This window comes from Musca autumnalis, unplaced genomic scaffold, assembly GCF_047663935.1.
Source record: "Musca autumnalis isolate F117 unplaced genomic scaffold, ASM4766393v1 scaffold_1, whole genome shotgun sequence".
Taxonomy (NCBI): Eukaryota; Metazoa; Arthropoda; class Insecta; order Diptera; family Muscidae; genus Musca; species Musca autumnalis.
In genome coordinates, this window is record NW_027411644.1 from 242946244 (window position 1) to 242964966 (window position 18723).

At 35.4% G+C, this 18723-nt stretch overlaps 1 long non-coding RNA gene across 1 annotated transcript; it reads left to right on the top strand.

Moving 5' to 3' along the window:
* The first annotated feature begins 663 nt into the window (after positions 1 to 663).
* On the top strand, positions 664 to 1556 carry LOC141391142 (uncharacterized). Its single transcript, XR_012409569.1, has 3 exons — positions 664 to 803; positions 858 to 1009; positions 1069 to 1556. It is a non-coding gene; the product is annotated as an uncharacterized lncRNA (long non-coding RNA).
* The last annotated feature ends 17167 nt before the right edge of the window (positions 1557 to 18723 follow it).

The following is an 18723-nucleotide window of genomic DNA, read 5'->3' on the forward strand; positions in this document are numbered from 1 at the left end:
AATGCAAGTTAAATAAAACACCGTTAAAACACTGTAAAAATGGTAAAACTGGAGCAATATTGGTTTTGATTAAATATTCATTTATTGTCATCCAAATCTGAAAAGTGTGCAAAGTTTTAGTCCGATTGGTCAACTGCAACTGTGTCAAAATTGAGCTACCAGATTTGAAATGCAATTTAAATAAAACACGTTAAAACACTGTGAAATGGACCAATATTGGTTTTGATTCCATACTCATGTATTGTCATCTAAATCTGAAAAGTGTGCAAAGTTTCAGTTTGATTGGTCAACTGCAACTGTGTTAAAAATGAATTACCAGATTTGAACTAAACGGGTCAAAGCAAGTTAAATAAAAATGTAAAAACAAATATTTATAATAATGTGCACCTAACAACAATATTGGTGAAAGCAACAACAATCTTGATTGTTTTTGTAATGACAAACAAATTGTTGGTGCTATTATTGTTTTCGCAACTGTACATACATATGTATGTATTTTTGTCCCCGAAGGGACAAGGGAGAGCTGATTACCCCATGTAGATATTATTCAAACATTGTCATGCAATTTTATACAAAAAAAAATCAACAACATGTTTGTAAAATATTTAGTTAATCAACAATAAATATAGCTGGTGTTTTCTATAAATTGGGTAATTAATATAACTTAACTGTTAGCAAGTTAATTGGATATATGTGACAGTTGGTTTTGACTAGAATGGAATTTACACCGGGAATAGCGGCAATTATTGTGCTATTGGTGTCATCAAAACTAATAAAGACCAAGGAATATTTTTCATTATAAGGTAATAGGATATCAAATTACAGATTAAGAATTTCATTTCTCTCTGTTATGTTAGCAAACATGGAACTATGAGTTGAAATCGGTTGAAGCCTATTCTGAAAATTCAGATTTATTGAAGATCAATAATTTGAAAATTGATCGCATAAGCCGTGGTGAATATGCTGTTTTATTTTGAATGTGGACATTGTTGAAGGCGATGATAATGAGGTTAGTATTTGGAGCGAGTCAAAAAAACTGAACAAAAATTTAATTTTTAAATTCTTTAGGTTGAGTCTAAAATGTATCGTAGTGAAAATGCTGTCAAGGAATATAAACCATTGCCATTTGGAGTACAACTTCAACATTTGTATTAAATATGCTTCTAAATCAGAGCCCTTCTAGGAAGCATGGTCCCGGCCCACACTAAAGCGATTTCAATGAAATAATTTCATCAAATTAGGAGTTCTTAGCATCGAGTTCCATATCAAAGTAAATTTTTGAAATTGCCGAAGTGGGAACGAACGCCTTATTTTACGAAATTATTTCATTGAAATTGGTCTAGCAGATATGAGTGGATATGTGACTGCAAATCAAGTAAACAAAACTAAATGGTACGAAACATAACATCAGTCTGATTGTGGGTTTGTAGTTAGGCGGAAGTTAAAAATTCGTTCACATCAGTCCTATCTATACCCATGCCCAAACTGAAACAAGTAACAAATTCAAAAACAAGAAAAAATCGCAAGAGAGATTTTTAAATAAATCGCGTTCAAAGTTCACATTTTTAAGTTTTTTTAGGTTTTCAAAATTTTGCTGAGAAACACAAAGTCTTATCGAGATGAGACTGAAAAAATGTTGTAGAGAATTTTCACTGCTTCCTCATTTTTATACCCTCAGCATTTATGCTAAAGAGGGTATTACACATTCATACGGGCAAAATGTGTCTCATCGAAATAATGGTTTTTGACACCAAGTATGTTTGGACGAAATGTGTTTCAGACAATTTGGAGTTGATTTAGCCATGCCCGACCGTCTGTCTGACTGGAGAGCACGATAACTCTCGAATGGATCAACCGATTCGGTCCAAAATTTGGCTTTCCTAATATTTTGTCCAAAGTTAATTTAAGTTCGAAGATGGATGAGGTTACAATATGTACTCAATCGGTCCACTCCTTCTGGTACCTCCCACACAAAATTTCGGAAAAGTTCAGTATCTGACCTGCTCTCGAATCGCTTTGATTTTTGTTGTAGCAACTTGTATTCACTGTCCCTCAAACGACGGTATAAGTTTAATCAGGGGCAAGTCCATACTTCCTGTGAAAATAGTCTGAAACGCCGATCGGATCTGCCGATTCGGTCCAAAATGTGGCCTTCGTAATATTTTGTGCAAACTTAATTTAAATTCGAAGATAAGCCATATCGGTCCACTCCTTCAGGTACCTCCCCCACAAAAGTTCAAAAATTTTCGGAAAAATTGTGCGCACGATTTGGACAGATTTGGTCCATGCTTTACACATCCTAATATATCTACCAGATATAGATCAGGTTCGAATATTGACTATATTTGTCCACTCCTTCGGGTATCTCCCACACAAAATTTTGGATAAATTCACTTTAAGACCTGCTCTCGAATCATTTTGATTTTTGTTGAAGCAACTTGCATTCGCTGCCTCAATTACCACAGTAAAAGTTTTTTTAAGGGCAAGTCCATACTTTCTGAGAAAAAAGCCCGAAAGTTGAAAAACACCCTATGACTGGAGAGCTCGAACTGAATACTGCGTTCGTCCACACTTTGGATATCGTAATATTTCCTCGAATATTAGATAAAAATCGAAGGTGGAACTCGTCGACCTTCCGTTACCTTCCCCACAAAAAGTTTAAAAATATTCGCTATAATGGTACTCTAAATATTGTCGAAACTCAGTTTAACAAGTAAAAAAGTGTCAGTCGACAGATATATACCCTCAGCCAATGTGAAGTGAAACTTTCACCTACGGACAGATCGAATGTATTTAAGGTCTCTTCAGAATTTTGTGGCCCTTTTTGGACATTTGAGCTTGCCGACAAAAATTGGGATTAGGAATTAACTGCACTAAGACACAAATATTGAACCTTTGTGGTGGAGGTACCCTTAGGGAGGACCGAATGGGCCATTTTAGAAGTTAATCTAAATTTTGAAATTTTGAGAAAATTTTAGGAGATCCAAAGTTTGGACGAAATTGGTTGCCCCATTCAAGTGATATTGTCCCATTCAAGTGCATTTTCGTAACATTTTTTAAATATTGGGGAAAAGTACCGGAAGTTGTGGACCGGTATTGCCCCATGAAACTAAGTTTGGATATAATATGACGAAGACCAAATTTGGGACCAAATCGGTTGAACAGTTCAAGAGTTATCGTGCTCTCCGACAGCCACATATGGTGACATAGGGATTTTTTTACACCTTTCGGGCTGTTTTCCTAAGAAATATGGACTTGCCCTGAACAAGTTTTATCGTCGTAATGGAGGTAGCGAATGCAAATCGCTTCAATAGAAATCAATGTGATTCGAGAGCAGGTCTTAAAGTGAACTTATCCGAAATTGTGTGAGAGGTACCAGAAGGAGTAGACAAATATAGTCCATATTCGAACATGATCTATATCTGGTAGATATATTAGAATGTTCAATGTATGGACTACATCGGTCACTCCCTTCAAGAGTTATCGTGCGCACAATTTTTCCGAACATTTTTGAACTTTTGTGGAGGAGGTACCTGAAGGAGTGGACCGATATGGCTTATCTTCGAATTTAAACTATGTTTGGACAAAATATTACGAAGGCCAAATTTTGGACCGAATCGGCAGAACCGTTCGAGATTTATCTTGCGCTCCATCCACTACACACGGTGTCGCTTTTTGCATCTTTCGGGCTATTTTCTCAGGAAATATGGACTAGTCCCTGATGAAACTTGTACCGTCGTATGGGGGGCAATGAATACAAGTTGTTGCAACAAAAATCAAAGCGATTCGAGAGCAGGTCCTAATCTGAACTTATCCGAAATTTTGTGTGGGAGATACCCGAAGGAGTGAACCGATTGAGTCCATTTTGGAACTTCATCTAAGTTTCGTAGAAATTTCACGATGTGCAAAGTATTGGTCAAATCGGTTACTTCCTTCAAGAGTTATCGTGCGCACAAAATGTCCGATCATTTTCGAACTTTTGTGGGGGAGGTACCGGAAGGAGTGGACCGATATAGCCCATCTTCGAACTTAAACTAAGTTTGGACAAAATATCGAATCGGTTGATCCGTTCGAGAGTTATCGTGCGCTCCAGCCAGCCAGACAGACGGACGGACATTGCTCAATCGACTCCAAATTGTCTGAAACACATTTCGTCCAAACATACTTGGGGTCTAAAACCATTATTTCGATGAGGCACATTTTGCCCGTATGAAAGTGTATATACCCTCGTTAGTATAAATGCTGAGGGTATAAAAAAGCCCTTTCCATCGATATCCCCGCAAATTTTTGCGCTTTAATCCTATTCATATTGTTTTGAAAACCCCTCTAAATACGTAAATTTTTTGGAAAAAAGAAGTATTTCAATCTACACAGGCTGAGGGTATATCTCTGTCGGCAATGTCGACTGATACTTTTTAATTTGGTTTTATTTTTTTTTTTTTTTTGTTTTTTGATTTTTTCCATGTATGAGCATTGTAGTTTCAGAATCCTCAAAAACTTCCCAGGTGTAAGCTCCTTTCATTTAAAGTTGGTTTTAGAGCAACGTATGGAACAATATGGCCAATATTTGGACTTGCTCTAAGTTTGCACCAAATATTACGAGGTGGAAGTTATCAAATCGGAAAGTTATCGTCGCACCAGCCAGACAGACACGGCCAGGCCAAAAAGTCTGGAACAGAGAAATGTAACTAGTGAATCTTGCTCTTTAATAAATTAATATCTTCGTCACTAAGTCAAATTATTTGGAAATAAAATGTCAGACATCTTGATCTTGCATATAACCAGTGTATGTTGTGACATGTTTGACCGACGTGTCTTATCGTATACTTTTTCTTGATACTTCTGTCCGTATACATACCTTTGCTTCATGCCACTATCAATACATCAGGGCATTCATATAACGTGGTCTCAGCAGACCATAATAGAGCCGAAATGTGCAAACTTAGTTGGGATTTGTATGTCAACAATGGAAACTTAGTAGAAAAATACAGAAAAAAATAAAGACATGTCAGTTTAAAAATTAACATTGTTGTTATTGTCGATTTAACAATAAGAAATGAGTACAGTAAAGAAATGTATATACTTTTTTATTTAACTCAGAAGGAGGCGATAAATAGTGGAACATCTCCATCTTTTTCCTCCTTCAGAAGGCAAAATATTAATCTTTTGGAATTAAATTTTTACTCAAAAACCTACCTTCTGTAACTGCACACCAGTAATGAATTTTAAAACTAACAAAATGAACTGCTAAGAAAGACAAATTTACTGAAGAACGAACATTTACATCATTGTGAGTTTGTTTAGCTCCTTTGAGGAATGCAAAACGAATAACAAAAACTTAACATAAAACACTGAGTGTTGTGTTCCTGACACGTTGTTGCATTTCTCTCATTTTTAATGCAAACGCACACAGACTCATACCCACCCATAATGCTCCACAAAACAAAAGGAATGCCCTCTTTTTACTGGAGGATATGTTCAACACAGGATAATACCATATTACGGTCATTTGTGGGTGTGCTTGACAACAGCAACAACAACTACAGCGATGACGATGACATACATGGGACATCCTTTCACTATCGTCTAGATTGTCATTTAATCACAATGTTACTCTTCCAGTTGACTCTGGGATTTCACATTTGTTGAACTTTAATCTTTTGCAAAATGGTCATGTGAACTGTGTGTGGGTGTGTGAAAATGTTTTTCTGTCCATCCTTTTTGGTTTACGGGGCAGTTTATGTCATGTTTGTTGTCTTTTATGGTCGTGATATTGTGGTTTATTTGTATTGCAGAGTAGGAATGGATTACAGTTGATATTTTGTGAATAATTTCTTTCATAAATATCTGTGAAAATTTTATTTTTTTCTTAAATTTATAGTATGAACTCAATTTTACACACGAAGTGACTAGACGTTAAAAGAATTTATAACGCCTAGTTCATGATAAAAAAATTTCAGCTAAGGCTAAGTAAAGACAGCTTAAATAGGAGACGTAGGGGATAAAAAATACCAAGAAATGGCTCTGACCGGCTTTAACACGGCAACGCCCAGGACTTCTTCTAAAGATGACACCCGTGGAGTCACGTGGAGAGCTGCCTTTAACACCCGTTAAAGGTAGTAAACTAACTTGTGATACGCGTTCACCTCCAAAAAGCAACATGCTATGAAAAAACAAAACTCTCCAAAGTTGACGACAGCCGCAAATTTTTTAAGGACCATGATCTGCGAATCTACCCCAGAGAGAAGCTGCAGTTTAGGCATTGGCAGACGTAGTTGAAAAAAGGTCAATATTACTGTCATACAGGAATATAGCTAAAGGTAACGCAATCTGTCCACTCCTTCGGATACCCCCACACAAAATTTAGGAAAAGTTCAGTTTAGGACCTGCTCTCAAATCCACCATACGACGTTAAAATTTCATCAGGGGCAAGTCCATACTTGAAAAAATAGCCGGAAAGGTGCAAAAAATTCCTATGACACCGTGCGTAGTGCTTGGACCTCAAGATAACTCTCGAACGCATCTGCCGATTCGGTCCAAAATTTGGCCTTCGTATTAATTTGTCCAAACATAGTTTAAGTTCAAAGATAAGCCATATCGGTCCCCTCCTTTAGGTACCTCCCCACAAAATTTCAGGAATTTTCGAAAAAATTGTACCCACGATAACTCTTAAGGGGATTGACCGATTTTATCCATACTTTGCACACATATATAATATAATAATATATCTACCAGATATAGATTAGGTTCGAATATGGACAATATTTGTCTACTCCTTCGGGTACACCCCACAAAAAATTTCGTATTAGTTCACTTCAAGACCACTTTGATTTTTGTTGAAGCAAATTGCATTCACTGACCCCCTTTACGATTGTACAAGTTTTTTTTCAGGGGCAAGTAAATACTTCCTGAGAAAACAGCCCAAAAGCTGTAAAAATCTCTATGGCACTGTAAATAGTGGCTGGAGAGCACGTAAATCTCGAACTGGTCAGTTGGTACGGAAATTTGGCCTTCGACATATTTTGTCCAAACTTAGTTTCAGTTCAAAGATGGGCAATACCGGTCCACTATTTCCAATACTTCCCCCCAAAATTAAAAAAATGTCACTAAAACGGTATGCACGGTACACATTTTTGAACTGGGTAACCAATTTGGTCCAAACTTTCGATCTTCTAATATTTTGTCCAAATTTAGTTTAACTTCCAAAAATGGCCCGTATTGGTCCTCTCCTTAAGGTACCTTCCCTGCAAAAGTTTAAAATTTTTGTTTAAGTGTAATTTAGGGTCTGTTCAAAGATCCTTTGGAAATGTACTCGTATACCGTTGCTATTCGTTGTGGTCCTGTTTACAGCGATGTTATGTTTTCCGTGGACAAGTTCATGCTTCCTGGCCTACTGGTCCAAATGTTATACGATGACCCACTGAAATGACTAGTGGGTGCGATATCTATCTAAAAGATAAGACTCCCAAAATAAGATGCACTATGTCGGCCCATTCCTTCAAGTACCTCCTCCGCAACACTTTTGAACATTAATCCTAATCCACATTTTTGTCTGAAAGTTCAAATGTTCAAAAAGGTTCTCAAAATTCTGAAAAGACCCTAAATACAGTCGATCTGTCCGTAGATGAAAGTTTCAATTCATATAGGCTGAGGGTATATCTCTGTCGGCAAAGCCGACTGATACTCTTTTACTTGTTCGAGTCACTGTACACAACCCAGCACATATGTAGCTGTTCGTCACCGTAATGAGTACCTTTAGGGTAAAAATGTCAAACTTTCCAATGAAAATGTCAAATGGCGCCTTGGAAAACTGTGTATTGACAAGGCCAAAAACTTTTCGAGTAGCCCTCGAACAAAGCGAAATCCGTACAGTTAAACATATCGAGATACAACGATTGCGTTGTCTAGACCATGCCAAAAGAATGAGCGATGAAGGCTTATAAATACGGGCTTCATGGCGGAACACGCAGAACTGGAAGACCAAGGCTTCGATTTAGTAAACAAGTAGAAAGATTATAGAAAAGATTAATTAAAATGGGACTAAAGAAATGGGACTAAAGAAAATGTTGTAGCAATGAAAATTCTCTACAAGATTGAGCTTTATGATAACTTCGTAGGTTTTACCTTTATTGAGATATAGAAGTTCAAATTGGGACAATGCATTGACTGTATTGCTACATTATAACTAGACTGCGGAATCCTATGCAAATGCATATATGGTTAGGATGGTCGTAGAGAAAGTCTGATTGGACAGAAACTCTTTTTATTGCAAAGTAAAACGAACTAGGCCCAGAAATTTTTGCATATTTTGCATATTCTGCATATCGTGCTTATTTTGACATATTTGTACATATCTGCATAAAATGAGCATATGCAAAATTTTATGCAAAAATATATTCAAGGATTTGTGGTCTAAATATCCCAACAAAATGGCTGAAATTTGGTACTAAGTCTTCGTTAGGGGTATGCAACTTTACAACTGAAATCTGTCCGCGTAGGTCCACGTCTTCATGTAGCCCCCATAGAACAGTACCTACCGATATTCGGTATTTTGAAAGTTGTAGCCCCCACCGAAATTACTGAAAATTAGTATTTAGTCTTCGTTGGCGGTATAAAATACTCCACCTGAAATTTGTCGACATAGGTCCACGTCTTCATATAGCCCCCATAGAATGGGACCTCCCGATTTTCGGTATTTTTAAGGTTGTGGCCTCAATATCACACAGAAATGACTGAAATTTGACATTTTGTCTTCGCTGTGGGTACAAAACTTTCCACTTGAAACTGGTTGGTATAGGTTCACGTCTTCATATAGCCCCCATAGAACGGTACCTCCGGATTTCTGGTATTTTGAAGGTTGTGGCCTCAATATCACAACGAAATGACTGAAATTTGGTATTAAGTCTTCGTTAGTGGTATAAAACTTTCCACCTGAAATTTATCGGTATAAGTCCACGTCTTCATATAGCCCCCATAGAATGGTACCTCCCGACTTTCGGTATTTTGAGGGTTGTGGCCTCAATATCACAACGAAATGACTGAAATTTGGCATTTTTCTTCGACGTGGGTATAAAACTTTCCACCTGAACTTTGTCGGTATAGGTCCACGTCTTCATATAGCCCCCATAGAACGGTACCTCCCGATTTTCGGTATTTTGAAGGTTGTTGCTGTGGTTATACATTTCTCTATTTTATTGACTTGTCTGAAGAGAATTTTAAACAGAAAAATTCTACACACAAACATTTTTGTACATGGTGAGCCTTAACTAACTTAACGAAAACCGTTTACCCCTGGGAAGTTTCTGCGGATTTTCAAACAGCAATGTTCATAGATGAGAAAAATCCAAAAACAAGAAAAAATCGCTGGAGGGGTTTTCAAATAAATCGCGGTCAAAATTCACATTTTATGTTTATTTTAGGTTTTCCCGATTTTGCTTGGAAACCGCAAGTCTTATCAAAATGGGGCTAAAGAAAATGTTGTAGCTGTGAAAGTCTCTAGAGGATTTACAGTTATGATTTGCTCCTAGATTTCACCATTTTTGAGACATTTTTAGTTTTTTTGTTAGGTTTTCCAGATTTGCTTGAATGGTAAGTCTTATCGAGATGAGATTAGAGAAAATCTTTTAGCTGTGAAAATTCTCTACAAGATTGACTTTCGTAATTTTTTTCTAGGTTGTACCACTTTCGAGATATATAAGTTTATGTTGGAAAATTGCAGTCATGACATTGTTTTATAAGGAGGAGGCGATACAGCCAACGAATTGTCCAAATTTGAACTTCTATATCTCAATAACCGTAAAACCTACGAAATTATCATAAAGGTCAATCATGTAGAGAATTTTCATAGCTACAACATTTTCTTTAGTCCGATTTCGATAGGACTTGCGATTTCCAAGCAAAATCGTGAAAGCCTAAAAAACCCATAAAAATGCCAGCTTGAACAGCGATTTATTAAAAAAGCGCTCCGTCGATTTTTTTTTCTTATCTATGAAAATTGTACTTTCAGAATCCGCAAAAACTTCCCAGCTGTAAGCACCTTCCATTTAAATTTGCTTCAAGAGCACCGTGAGATAGTTCTGTTAACAAATGTAGCTAAAATCCGGAAAACACTTAAAATCGGGAGGACCTGTCATATGGGGGGTATACAAAAACAAGAACCAATGATGACATTTTTTTAATGGAGACATTTTGTTATTACTGGGAAACTTAAATGTTACATATGGTTCGGTCAAAACACCTAGAATCGGTAAAAAGGGTAACTAAAATCGTTGAAATATCGAAAATTGGGAGATATCGGTGTGGCCACTGGGAACCTCAAATGTTAAATTACAGCTAATTTGGAAAGAAATGTAGTTAAATCCTCAAAATACCGAAAATCGGTGGGTACAGTTATATAGAGGCAATACCAAAACCTGGATCTATGTTGACAAATTTTGGTGGACAGCTGTTGTAACTGCTAGGAACCTCAAATGCCAAATTACAGCTAATTCGCTTAAAAGTTGTAGTTAAAATCCTAAAAATACCGAAAATCGGGAGGTGTCGTTATGTGGAGGCTATAACAAAAAGTGGGGCGATATAGTCCATCTTCGAACTTTACCTGACTATGGAAAAAATTTACTCATATGCAAAAATATAGTGTTCTAGCTCAATTATTGCGGATGATAGAGTGATTACAACAGACGGATATTACTATATCGACTTAAAGTTTATCCTGATTAGGAATATATATTTTAAAGGGTCGCATGTGATAATTTCAATGCGTTACGAACAGAAAAACAAACTTAATATACTATGGTGGAGAGTATATAGAACTTTATTCTATATGTAACGAATAAACATAAGTAATTGTAGCAAAGAAACAAAAAATCTAAAAACCTATATCCTGACAAAGAACCATTAAAACACAACAATAACAGCATTTCAAATTTACACAATGCAACTCTTTCCACAATATTAACTTTATATTGTTGCTGCATTTAGTTAGTTTCTGCCCCAGATGCCACAAGTATCATCTATCATTCTTTAAACGTCATTTCCTTTCAGTTTTTTATTGCTCCGACTCTGCACGTACTCTGCCAATTAAAATGAAAATTAAGCCTTCGGCAAGAATAACCCTTTAAACTGTTCACACCTTCATAACTGCCGTTATCTGTTATTCTGTTGCTTCTTTGCCTTTTTCGTTTTTTCTCTTTTAGTTGAAAATATGTTTTTTTCCATTCTATCCTTAGATTATTTTCATAATTGGCATGGCTGTCAAGTGCAGTTGGCTTTTCAACGAACCGTAGTTTACAAACGAATTAAACTGTTTTTTTGTTCTATTTTCTTCAGTTCAACAACTTCGACAGTGAAAGAAAATGAATAAAAAAACATGAAGAGAAATTGTGACAAATTATGTTGTGCTGTGGTGAGGTATCTTTCAAGGTAATTACCTCTGAATAGAAAATTTTATTTCGATTACACTCGAAAAAGTTGCCAAATGTGAAAAATGGGTTTATGACTAAACAATCTCATCCTTGGATTTTGACACTGTGATGTTGCGCATATGGATACGAGGGTAGCTAGATACATTTTTGGCCTATGCAACACTGCTTATTGCCAGGTGCTATTTGACATTTCCATTGGAAAGTTTAACATTTATAGCATAAACGTACTCAGGACAGTTTGACATACGAACGTGTGTTTTATTGTTTACAGTTACTTGAAAAAAATCACAAAAAACGACTATGAAAGGAGTTAAGTTCGACCGCGCCGAACCTTTTGTGCCCTCCACCACCGGTTGTATTTAAGTAAAATTAATCAATTAGTTTCCTTTCCTTTATAAAAGTACTACCCTTCTCTGCCACACTAACTGAAAGATATCACTTTCTTTTAACCAAGGTTTAATACCAATGACACGTCGATATTTTCTACCCATTGATAATTCGAAATACCGTGTTATAGTCATTCCATTTGGACGATGCGTGTACAATAGGGTAATGACTTCTTAACCATTTCAAAAATGTTTTCCTGTAGCGGGAATGAATGAACTTTTGTAAGTATTAAAAAAGGTCACAAACAAACCACTTTGATATGGTGAATTCTGAGAAAAACTACCGCAAAAAATCGTTTTTGATTTCCTTAATTTTTTGATGTGTTGATGCTGATATTGATGTTTATATTGCAAAGTCGAATTCTGTAAAAACTATTCAAAGAAATATTCTTAATTTCTTTAATGCTGGTCAAAAAGAAAAAATATGTTTTGTCCTTGCGGCAACTGTCAGTTGTAGGTGAGATGAGAGAAGTGAGGCATATATATATATATATATATATATATATATATATATATATATATATATATATAAAACATAAAACATTGTTCCACAACATCCCATACGGGACAAGGGAGACTTCTCTCATATCAATGAGTGCACCCCGATTCATATTAGCTCAATGATATGGGACCTACTGTTTATCGCCGAGTCCGAACGGCGTGTCTTACGACACCACTTTATAGAGAAGTTTTACAAGGCTGAAATACTCAGGAAATGTCGCCAACATAACTGAGGGGTATTTTGCCACCGTTGAAAAAGGTTTGATGTTGCTTGGCCGGGGAATCGAACCCCCGACCTTCTGCGTGCAAGGCGGGCGTGCATACCATTGCATATATATATATATATATAAATGGTTTGGTCGACCAAAATTTATTAAGCTACTGTAACCAATTATTAAATTTTTTCTTTGTCATAAACATTTTTTATGTTAGGAGATTTCAAATGAAAATTTATATTTTTCAGAAGTTTATGTACAGAAAATGTGCATCAAGTCAAGTCTTGTAAGATTTTTTTTTTCAAATTCTTTGTTTGTATACTCTTTTTGGGAGAAACTTCCAATGAAATCTGAATTACGTTTTCATGCCACATCATTCCACTATTAAATACGAATTCCGCAATGAATATATTTCATATTTGTTATGTCTTATTCAAACTATATTAAGGTATCGAGGCTCCTGTAACCAAAATAATTACGAATTCAGTATTGTGGGAATGGAAGTGCATGAAACATGTCTATTGGACAAAATGTATGAAGGGTTCTTCGTGGACTATATATTGAAAGCCAATTAGAAATTTGTTTCGCTGCCATCGCCAAAATTTTTTTACTTGTTGCTAAACAAGAGAAGAAAATAATGAAGTACAATGAATTTGTGTGCGTTAAAAACTGCTTAAATCTGCTATATGTAGCATACTCACTTGCATTTTTTTCTCTATCATCAACAAAGTATAATTTCACATATGTTTGGACGGACAGCCCGTCCGTCGGTATCTCAGTAGTCTGGCAGGCTGGAGCGCATGATAACTCTCGAACGGATTAACCATTTGATCAAAGTTTTGGATTTCGTAAAAAAAAAATTTCGCTAAAATGGTAGTAATCTATTCGATCTGAACTTTGCACATCGCAATATTTCTTCTGAAATATATCGAAACCAAAACTAATTATATCGGTCCAGTCCTTCAAATAAAATTACTTCCAAACGTACAACAAGTTCCAAGAGAATATATGTGGCCAACATCTTCATGTACGTCCTGAGTCCAGTGAAGTGTTTAATGTCATAGAGTACAAAAACTTTTCACGGTGCGCCTTAACTAAATTTAAATGAAAGGTGCTTCATAGATGAGAAAAAATAGCAAATCGCTGGAGGAATTTTCAAATAAATCGCGGTCAAAGTTCACTTTTTTTGGGTTATTTTATGTTTTCACGATTTTGCGTGGGAACGTAAAGTCCTATCGAAATGGGACTGAAAAAAAAATGTTGTAGAGGATTTTCACTGCTACACCATTTTCCTTAGTTGCCTTTCGATAGGACTTGCAGCTTCCAAGCAAAATCCTGAAAATCTAAAATTAACCTATAAATGTGAGCTTTGACCGCGATTCATTTTAAAAACCCTCCAGCGATTTTCCCACGTGTAAGCCGTTTTCAACTAAAGTTAGTTAAGGACACCGTACATGACATTGTTTTATAAGGAGGCAATACAGTCAGTGCCTTGTCCCAATTTGAACTTCTACGAATATATCTCAAAAATGGTAAAACTTAGGAAAAAGTAGTAAAGGCGAATCTTGTAGAGAATTTTTACCTAAAAGACCCCTAAAGATCTGAACTTTGACCGCGATTTATTTAAAAACCCATCCAGTGATTTTTTCTTGTTTTTGGATTTTTCTCATCTATGAACATTGTAGTTTCAGAAACCGCAAAAACTTTCCAAGTGTAAGCACCTTTCAATTAAAGTTAGTTAAGGCGTTCTTTAACATTATACCAAAAGTAAAGAATGCAGCCGGAACAACAATCATGAACATTTTCGACTTAAATTATTTTGTCACGACTTAGCTAGAGTTTGTCAATTGGTTTCTGATATATTTCTTCGACCATTCTGTGGCTAAGTCCAAACATGAGTTTTGTAGTCTCAAACAGTACTCTTAGAAGGATGTGGAGTAGGGTAATGACTTTTTGACATTTTTTCTCAAAAATTATTTCCTGTATCAGGGATGAATGAACTTTTGCCTAATAATCACTACGCTATCGTTTATTCCATTGGAATATAAAAAAAGTTCACGCACAAATCAATTTTAAAAATATAATTTTTTGAAAAAATGTATGAAATGAAAAAAAAAATTTTTTTTCAAGAATTATTTTTTGTTGCACGAATGAATAAATATAAGCCTACTAATAACTATAATAATGTTTATTTCATTCAAATATTGAAAAAGGTCATGCACAAACCACTTTGAAAAAATTTTAAATTTTTGTTTTTTGTTAAAAAATTATATCTTTAAATAAAAGCGTTTACAACATTTTTACGATTCTCAAAATTGAAGAAAATTAGTGAAAAATAAATGTTATGTCAGTTTAATTATCTCATGTGATTCTAAAGTTTATTTTCTTTTTATATCTGCTTACAGTGACTTCAAAAATTTGTCCATAATATTGATAAATTCAAATTTTAAAATCATTTTGTGCGTGAGGTTTTTTCACCGAATCACCTTATAATTATCATTTTATGTAATCTTATGGCAAAACTCATCACGATGAGACAGGGATATGAGGTTGTAAAAAAGTCGTAACCCTAATGTGGAGTCTATGTATCGTCTTTCTCACTTTTAGAGAAGTTTTATACAGCTGAAATACTCAGAAAATGTCGCCAACATTACTGCGAGGTATTTTGCCACCGTTGAAAGTTTGATGTTACCTCGCCGGGCAATCGAACCCACGACATTCTGTGTACAAGGCGGATGTGAAGTTTAAATGTAGCTCCACTCTATGTAATAATATTAGAAACGAAGATGCGTAATGATTGTTTTCTTTGAGCATATTATATGTCTTCGAAGTCTATTCTTCAAAGATCAAAAATTTTTAAATCTCCATGTTTTGACATATCTAATAAGGTTCCACCGTGGTGCAATGGTATGCACATCCGCCTTTCACGGTGGCAAAATACACTTCAGTAATGATGGTGACATTTTCTGAGTATTTCAGCCATGAAAAACTTCTCTACATGCGGTGTCTTAGGACACGCCGTTCGGACTCGGCGATAAACATTAGGTCCTTTATCATTGAGCTAGTATGGATCGGGGTGCACTCATTCATATAAGAGAAGCCTCCCTTGTCCCTACTGGAATGTTTGTGGAACAATTATGTATATATTTACACATTGAAATTTTCGAAAGGCTGTTACTGCTCCAATTTTATTGAACACTATAAATGTTATTTACAAATTTTCAAAGGGAACATTATGAGTTTATTGAAGATCTATCGTCCAAAAAATAGCACTTGTACCATACATATGCTTGGAAATGCACGCGATTTTGTGCTTTTTAGGGTATTTCGAAAATAGTTCATTGTTGATATATACTGTGATATCAAAAATATATTTCAACCGGTAAAAAACAATTAATTGTGAGTAGAAATTCAAATAATTTGCAAGCAAACAAATTTATGACTCCCAAAATCATATGCTGCAAGATTCAATTCAACTGGACAATTAATATGCTAGGACTCCATGTAATTTGCAATAACGCTGGGAATTTCTCTATCATGATGGAGACAAATTGTAGCATGGGAGGAAAATGTTGTATTCTACACAAAACCTATTATATATTAGGCGGTATGCGATAGTTACCAGGATACACATTATTGCATTTGCCTCAGGGGAAAGGTCAGTAGTTCTTTTTCCATATTTAGGCTACTTTGCTGGTAATGTCCTCCAGGAAGTAAAATATGGACCAAATTAAAAATTTTATACTTTTCATACAAAAGTACTGGTCCATTAGATAATATAATATCATAATATAATATGAGATCATCATCCAAAATTGTAGGCATGTTCTTCGACCTAAACTCTTACATCGTACAAAATCTCGTGATTATTGATCTATAATTGCGACCTCTAGCGAGCTTCTGATTACACTACAAACAAATAACTGGATATATTTGGCTGTAACTCTGTTATCTGAGCACGTAAATAAACATAATTGGTATCAATGGAAAGGTCAAGAAATGGCCTTCCAAATGTTATTTACGTGGGCGGAATGTATCTTCCAGGAATAAATATATAAGCTGTATATTAAAAATTTTCACAATTTTCACACAAAAGTTGTGGTCCATTTAACCGTCTAAATATTATCTGATCGCCATCTCAAATTGCAAGCTTCTTCTTTGTCATATAATCTTACCTTATTTAGAATTTCGAGGCGATCGGACTATTATTGCGAACTACAGAGCAGCTACAAAATCAGATAAAAATTATGTTTTTGGTCCATTTCACCCGCTAAATATTTCACGATTATCACCAATTAAAATAGCGATCTATTCTGATGTGAAACCGACCTCAATACCAAATTTCGTGACGATCGGCCCATAATTGCGGCCTGGAGTTTGATTACAATTTAAAATGGACAGACGGACACACGGACGGACACACATCTCAAAATCGCTTTATCACGCCGAGATATAAAGATTGGTATACCACATTGGGGGTCTCCGACGAATATTTCGCGGTGTTACATGAATTTTTACCAAAACAAACTTATAATACCCTTTCCACATAGTGGTGTAGGGTATATTGAGGCATTCTGTTTGGGTCGAACTATAACCCTATACCCTATAACTCCTGTATAACTCAATTCGTCCTACTCGCGAATATAGTTAAGTAGGGATTGGATTAAAACGTGTATATATTTTAACTACTTTCCAGCAAAATTTGAAGGAAGGGGTTCAATGGGATATAATACCCTAGCAAAATGTTCGATGCCAAAGATGCCATTCAATCAAGGTGCAAGAATTTTATATGAGCGTGGTCCCCAAAAGATGCTATTCATATTTGGATTCAAAGCATGTCCTTTACACCAATGCTTTGACATGTAATTTTCACCAATGCTTTGGCATGTCATTTTCACCAACCCTTTGCAATGACATTATCATTACGACGAGAGTTTTAACAACGTTGGCTGTGATTTTGAGTCTCCGACAACATCAAGCCTATTGTAAATAATTAATCTTATATATTTAGAAAAATGTGTATAAATAAAAACACAAAATTCATCTCTATTGGATCGATGGAATGGTTTCAAATGCTGATGAGAAGATCGGATCTTTCGCGACTTCTTTTGCATGGGTTCGAATGCTGATGAAAAGATCGGATCGTTCACGACTTCCTTCGCATTGGTTCAAATGTAATGAAAAGATGGGATCTTTCACGACTTCGTTTGAACCAATGCAAAAGATGCCATGAAATCACGTCATCGCATGGAACCCCTTCCTCCAAATTTTGTCTGGGACTCTGTAAGAAGTTAAAATTGTATCCTAAATATTGTGAGCTTTCTCTACTGAATTTATATACTTTGTGTCAATATTTAATATAAAATCAACAGCAAAACCTTAAAAACACTTTAAGTAAAGCTACACACCATTTTCAATTTTTATGATTTTTGGTCAAGTTGGTACCTTAGCATGTATGATTCTAATTGTGATTATCTTGCTTAACTATTACGCACAAGGTACCAATCTTTAATAAAGGAAAATATGAAAAAAAAAACAAAACAAAAAGTCGAAACACAAAAAATGACATAGCGCATTCATTTTTCTACCGATTTCGTTGGTTTTTCCCATTTTGGAAAGCCAACTAAATTTCCTACTTGCTAACAGTATATAATTGTACTGTTAGGCATCGTTTACGAAGCCTAGAGCAAAAGGAAAAACATTTCACTGTTTTTTAATGGGTTTTTGTCACATATAAACCACTATTACTTAGCCATTTGTTAACCGATTTTAAAAATCTATGGGTGTGCAAATTGGTTGTGGAGAAAAGAAGTAATGTTCGTTTAAAGTTGATAATCCAAGAATGTCTATTTTTCGCTACACTTACCGTTATAAAACCAAAAACCGAAGTGACCCAAGGACACCAAAGGTATTTTCGTCTTCTATGGACTCCCACAAAACCGAATTTATGCATCAGAACACCTGCAAAAATTTGTTGTCAACTTTTGTATCACAGTGTTACCTTACAATTATAGTTTCCAACTTCTACAATTGGTCTGGTGAGAAAAACGTGTCCTTATGTCAGTTGGGTCGCCGAGATTGTACATTCCAATTTACCTAGCATCTCTTGATTTTCTCCAGTGCATAATATTATGTTATATTCCCCTTTGCCAATAAGTAAACTGTTACAGAAATGAAGACAAAAAAGTTCAACTACTT